The following is a 7,072-nucleotide window of genomic DNA, read 5'->3' as shown; positions in this document are numbered from 1 at the left end:
GACAGGATGTGGTTACTGAAGTGAAATGTAAAAACCAAGAAGAAGAAGAAGAAAAAATCACTGGAGTCCTCCCTCACCCCATTTCCAAAGGATCAGACTGGAATTTCTCCTCCAAAGTATCCTCTTAGGGTTTCTCTCACCCTGGAGCAAGCCTTAGATGGTGCTGCTCAGAGATACCAGAATGAATTTTCTATCAGTAAGAACATTCTCCTTTATTATATTTTATGTATTCATTCACTCACTCATTGAACAAACATTTATTGAGTGACCTTTATGTACTGGGCACTGAGCAAGTTGCTAAAGGGAAAAGATGCAGAATTTGTAAGGTGCAGATTCTGCCTGTGGTAGGAAGGAGGAGAGATAATAACGGAGCAGTGAGATGGGGCTTCTGAAACTCTGGGGCACCTAGAACGATGCCCTCACTCTGCCCAAAGGGTATGAGAAGAGATTCAGCCAGAGAGCATCCTTTAGACTTGGCACTTGCAGAGTAAATGGAGAGGGCACGTGCAAAAGCCAGTGTGTCTGTGGAAGCGGGGCAGATGGGAATGCTTGATTTCTCCAGCGACAGAGCCTGGTGCCAGAGGCTGTGGGGAGGGCCTAGGGGCAGGACAATGACCACGGGAGACCCAGCATGCCCAGGGGAGCCAGAGGCCAGGGCCACCTCCCGGAGGGCCTCCTAAGCAGTGGTAAGGGGTGAACTTTAACCCCTGGTAACTAACAGGGGTGGGGCTATACCAGCGCAGCTGCCTCGCTGGTGGCTGTTAGGGCTCTATTTTCCCCTGGTCCAGAGCTCATTATGGGGAGCAGATGTTAAATTCCAGATCCTGCAAGCTCCAGGAGGGGGCTCTAAATTCCTGGTTTGAAGGAGACAATAAGAGGAGAAAAAGGAATTCTTGTTTGGCTGTTTATTGACTGTGAGATTAGAAGAAATAAATGAACTCTCTCATACTCTGTTTACTTATTTGCACACTGAGGGCGAACTGTGATGCCTTCGTAGGTAAATATCTTAGTGTATAAAGTGCCTTGCTCACCATCTTCACGGAGATAAAGCTCGCTGTGATATTTACCAAGATCCCCTCACCGTGGCCCCCTTACCTGGGCACTCCACCTTCCCCACCTCGGTCAGTTCTGGGCTTTGGAGTTGCAGAAGCCACATCTCTGGCAACAGGATATTTAGTAGGAGTCAGAGTCTGAAGGGAAGGCAGGAGATCTGCTTTGGTGCACGTGGGTGTGGGTGTGACATCTGTGTCCGTCTAGCCTACTCCCTGATTGGGGTCTTGATGAGAGGCACCCCAGGTAGTTCGGGGGAAGCCAGGGGTAGAAGGAGCTGGGTTCCTGATTCCTTCCCTGTGGCTGCTGTAATGAATTACCACAAAGTCAGTGGCTTCAAACAACATGCATTTATTCTCTTACGGTTCTTGGTGGGTCAAAGTCAAAGGGAATGTGCTCCCTCTGAAGACTCTAGGAGACGAGCTGCTCCCCCACCTCTGCCAGATTTGGGGGCTGTCCACATTCTCGGCCGGCATCTTCTTTCATCTTCAAAGCCCGTAGCATCTTCAAATCTCCCTCTCTCAGCTAAAGTCTCGGCCCTGCCTTCTCTCTTCTGTCTCAGCTGCCAAATGTCCCTCTACTTCTCTCTTATAGGGACACTGTGATCATAGTTAGGGCCCACGTGGATAATCCAGGATAATCTCCCGCGTCTTAAGATGCTTAAACCAATCAATACCTACCAAGCCCTTTTTGCAATTTATGGTAACATACAAGTTTCAGGGATTAAGACCTGGACACTTGTAGGGGTCACCTCTCAGCCCTCCAGAGTTCCTTTAATGGGTAAAGCCTGGAGCCAAGCAGGGACGAGGGTGAGGCGAATGAGGCCCGCTGTGATTTAAAGGGGCCCTCACTTTCAGGTTTATCCCGAGGGAGGGATCAGCTCCTGAAAATGAGTGTGCTCTTAAATTTTGTGCACTCGGTGCCTTGTTCACCTTGCTCTAGTCTGGATCTGGTCTTAGGCAGAGCAGAGCTAGAGTAGAAATAGGTGGGGTTGTCCAGGCAGCAGGCCTGAGATGGTCTAGTGGAGTTCCTGCTGACTCCCGGAGCTGGGATGTGTTCACATAAGTGACTCTGTGTGTGTGCGTGTGTGTGTGTGTGTGTGTGTGTATGTTGCAGGGAGTTGAGAAACAGACAGAGAGGAAGACAGAGAGCAGTAGAATGAATTCCCCTGATCCCAAGAGTAACAGCCCCTCTAGTTAACACCCTAGAGAGGAGTGGGTTTCATGCAGATGGAACGGGTCTTGGAGTGGCCTTGCCTCTAGCTGGGGATGGGACTGCAGGCCAGGTGGGGCATGTGCTTGTCTCAGAGTTCACCAGCATCGACACCACCACCGAGGACCAGATGCACACCCCCTGCAAGGTACATGCAGCAGGGAAAAGCGATGAGAAGATCACGAATTGACATCTATTAAAGCAATTCCCAGGGAACGAGGCCTCCAAGAAGAAATGGAATGCAGACGTCACACCTCTGGGATGTGCATCCCGCTGAGCAGTGGTGATCCTTCCCTCCTGGCTGCCCTGCTAGGACCCGATGCTTTCTGTGCACCACTGGTCCTGGAGCTCCGGTCTCCAGGAAACTCAAGGAAGAACAGCACCTTCCCCAGCCCCAGGCCTGGCTGTCTTCGTCCACACCTCCTCCTCCTCTCCCTCACACGCTCCCAGCTGGGAGGACAGTGACTCATGCTAATTATACAGTAACAGGAGAAGAAAAAAACACACACACATTTTTTTTTTCACCCAACAGCAGCTGGGACTTTCTATTTATTCGTCCGCTATTTATAACTCACTCAGACAAGAAGGTCTTATCTCCTCCCACCACCATTTCCCCAAATGCAATTTCTCTAGGGTGGATCCAGTTTTATCTAAATTGGTTGGACAGAGGAGCACAGCATATATAATCCATACTGAAGGAGATAAGGTTTTCTCCTTGTACGTGAAGTAAAAATAACCAACAAGCAAAATGAGCATGGATAGGGAAAATTAATTTACTTCCTTGCCTAATTAGTAGATGCAGGATAAATGTATCTGCTTAGCTCCCTAATTATAATAATACTTAGCAGTTACATGAAGCTCTTCATCATCAGAAATATCACCCTCCTCTGACACTAAATAATTAATCTGCAGCCCTCTTCTGTGAGCATCTTATCTGAGCAAGAGAAGTACCACGAGGCTGGAGGAGGGCAGGTCGGGGTGAGGTGCTGGGGCCGCCCCTTATCATTCAAGCAGAAGCTGCTTCACATGTCGCGATACCCTGGCATCAGGACCTGGGACCTCGGGGACCATCCATCCATCTCGGCCCGGCTCAGGGCTCTGCCAGCTGCAGCAGGAAGTTCACCGCCAAGTACCAGAGCCTGCGGATTCCAGCCTGCCTGGCTGTGTCGCTCGAATCCTCTTCGCTCCGTGAATGAGGCCCATGGGGGACCTGAGAGGAGGGAGCTTCCGGGTGCTGTGCTGGAGCAAAGGGTCAGCCACCCGATGAGCCCCACTGGGTGCCTTCAGTCTGTTAATGGGCTTTCTGCGCAGGTCCTGGTTTGATGTGCATTTGCTCAGCACTACTTTTTCCTGTTTCCAGTGGTGGGATCCAACCCCTGGCACCTCGTGTATCAGTTCAGAATTCCTGATAAGGCCTGTGACTCTTACCTTCACCAGGTAACAGAAACTTCTTTGCCTCCAAACCCTATGGCCTCACTGTCCCTGAACCTTAAGCAGATACAATTTCAGCCTCCAGTAGAGTCGGCTCTGCCGCTCCATCCACCTGAGTAACGAGGGTGTTGCCTACTTGCGATCCTAGGGTAGGGAGGGGGGCATACAATCTTCCCCTGATTCCCACCACACGCCATCCTCAGCCTGCTCCTCCTCCAGCTGAGAGCGCTCAGCATGCCCCTGACCCTGGACCACGCCAGTAGGGCAGGAGCCTTTGTCCAAGGCCACGACTCAGGTCAGAGACGAGGCAGTGTGTCCTGTCTCCCTGCCCCGTGTACTTTATACTTGCCAGCAGCTGCAGAAGCCCCTCTTGTCTCCAGACACCGGAAACACATTAACTTTATGAAAAGAAGAAAAAAAAATCCAATACAATCATCATTGTAGTCAGTGCTTAATAGACCTTCAATGGAAGTTTGTATAAAAAATTAAATTTCAAATGATTTGCTAAGGCCTTATTTTTTTGTGACTGTTAAGAAAGAAAGGAAACACAGAGCCAAGCTGTGAGGAGTGTCTCCAGCCATGAGATCTTGACTTTATCTTGTAGACAGGGGTGGGGCAAGGGAGGGCAATCAAAACAATCATTACTTAAATTATAGCTTTATCATATTTCTATTTTTCCCTTACTTTTAGAAACATGATAGGGCATACAAGTATTGCTTAAATTTAAAATCTGTTAACGCTCCAAGCTACTATAATGAGATAAGAATGATAAGTTCTAATTATATGCTTTGAGGCAATGTAATTATGCAACAGTATGGGGGGAAAATGAACGCACCACAACAGCTCTCACTCTTACTTTCTTAATTTGGGGCTTCATCCTTAACCAAAGAAGGATATCTAAATCTTACCAGTTATTCCCCCACAGTTCAGCTGTGTATTTCCGGTTAAAGCATATGGTTTCAGAAAAGGGAAGAGGCAAAGAAATGAGCAGGTTTGCTACATCTTCTCATCATATGCCTGTGAGGCGGTGACTCCTAATGCCCATTCACAGATCAGAAATCTGACCCCACAGGTTCTGTCTGATGCCAAATCCCACTACCTACTTCTGTTTACCACATACCAGGCTGGTTCAGGGCTTCAGTCAGGATGGGGAAGGTGACAGTAAAAGGCTGTGACAAAGGCAAGATTCAGCAGGGTATGGTGGTGCTGCCGAGAAATCACTGAGGGACCGACACGTGGGTGGATCATCCTCGTTCTTCAAGGAGCCCAGGTCTGGAATGAGCATGAAAGCTTCAGGAGGTCAGGTTTCCATTTGATACTGAAAGGAAACTGCTGGACCATCCGAGCTTCCAGCCCTCGGGTGAGGGAGTTTTCTGGAGACGAATAAACATAGGAAAGGAGCAGACTTGTCAGGGATGTTGGGGGAGAAATACAATCCTCGGTCAGACAACTGCTTCTCTTGCGGTCATCTGCAACTCCGAGGAGCTCCGACTCTGTATTTGAACTCTCTGTGTCTCAACGCCCGCATCCCCAAAGTGAGAGATGTTGAATTACAGCCTAAACAAATGCCTCCGGTTTTACAGATGTGTGTGTGTGTGTGTGTGTGTGTGTGTGTGTGTGTCCGTCCTTAAATGAAATCTACCCTTAAGTCTAACTTGTGAAGACTTCACATTGCACAGCTGTATCCAGCTTGCCAACCACATTTTATTGGAAGAAAGAACAGATTTTATATTTTTTGGCTCACGATTGGTTGATTAATAAAAATGATGGGGAGAAGAGAAATGTTATCCTGCTTAGACTGATAGCAAATGACAGTCAGGAATGATGATCACAGCTGGGTGGCCAGAATTTTTCTCAGAGGATGCCTGTCTTATTTTCATAATAAAAATAGCCAACACTTTCCGTGCTACCCAGACAGGGGTCTATACGGCATTGTTCTGGGTTCCCATCATGACTTAAAGGGAAATTTTCACAATGTCCAGAGCCCTTGATGTCCTGCAAATGAAGGAGGAGGGTGTCCTCAAATTCCTTGCAGCAGGAACCCACTTAGGTGGTACCAAGCTTGGCTTCTAAACGGAGCAGCGCATCTACAAAAGGAAAAGTGATGGCATCTACATCATAAATCTGAAGAGGAGAAGTTGGGAGAAGCTTCTGCTGGCAGCTCGTGCCATTGCTGCCATTGAAAACCCAGCTGACATCAGTGTCATATCCTCCAGGAATACTGGCCGGTGAACTGTGCTGAAGTTTGCTGTGGCCACTGGAGCCACTCCCACGGCTCGTCACTTCACTCCTGGAATCTTCACTAACCAGATCCAGGCAGCCTTCCAGGAGCCTGGTGGTTACTGATCCCAGGGCTGACCATCAGCCTCTCACAGAGGCATCTTACGTTAACCTGCCTACCTTCGCTCTGTGTAACACAGACTCCCCTCTGCACTATGTGGACATTGCCATCCTGTACCACAACAAGGGAGCTCACTCAGTGGGTCTGATGCATGGATGCTTCCCCCGGCAGGCTCTACGCATGCGCGTCATCATCTTCTGTGAACACCCACAGGAAGTCAAGCCTGACCCCTGAAGAGATTGAAAAGGAAGAGCAGGCTGCAGCTGAAAAGGCTGTGACCAAGGCGGGATTTCAGGGTGAATGGACTGCTCCAGCTCCTGAGTTCATGGGTACCCAACCTGAGGTCGCAGACTGGTCCAAAGGCGTGTAGGTGCCCTAGATTGCCTGTCAGCAGTTCCCTACTGAAGACTGGAGCGCTCAGCCCGCAATGGAAGGCTGGTTGGCAGCTCCCACTGCTCAGGCCACTGAGCGGGTAGGAACAACCACTGAGTGGTCTTTAGCTGTTTGTCCGTAAATAGGAAATAGGTCAACAGAAAATAAGCAGTTTTTACCAAAAAAAAAAAGAAACATAAAATCCATGTATTCTGCACCTTTTGCTCTCCAAGTGTATTCTATGTGTTTCCCGTATGTAATCTGCACAACGAATTACTATTACTGATTATCATTCCAGTTACATAGAAGAAGGGAATGAAGCTCAGTGAAGGTAGAGGATGCCCCCCAAATTCCCAGTCTGGTTCTGAAGCCCTTGCATTCTCCACTGCACCCTCCATCCAAGGATAATCAGAGGAACCAGAACCCAAAAAGTTAAAACATGATCCATGATCATCATTTCATGAGAAATTGTTTGGAAGTAATGCAGGCCAGTAAAGGAGGTGGCATCATTTTCAGTGGTGGAAGCCCTCTGTCCATCTTTGTGGCCGTGGCATCCTGTCTGTCTTGGACACGGGAGCCCATCACTTTCTAGGCTGCCTTCGCTAGTGAAGGTACCACAGAACACCCACTAGAAGCTATGCCAATTCCCACTTCATACCCAGACCC

At 48.8% G+C, this 7,072-nt stretch overlaps 1 pseudogene; it reads left to right on the top strand.

Moving 5' to 3' along the window:
* The first annotated feature begins 5,667 nt into the window (after positions 1-5,667).
* LOC105092492 (small ribosomal subunit protein uS2-like) lies at positions 5,668-6,548 on the top strand (annotated as a pseudogene).
* Positions 6,549-7,072: the final 524 nt, after the last annotated feature.

This window comes from Camelus dromedarius, chromosome 8 (assembly GCF_036321535.1).
Source record: "Camelus dromedarius isolate mCamDro1 chromosome 8, mCamDro1.pat, whole genome shotgun sequence".
NCBI lineage: Eukaryota > Metazoa > Chordata > Mammalia > Artiodactyla > Camelidae > Camelus > Camelus dromedarius.
Note: the sequence above shows the minus strand (reverse complement) of the source record. Positions and strands in the feature narration are given on the sequence as shown.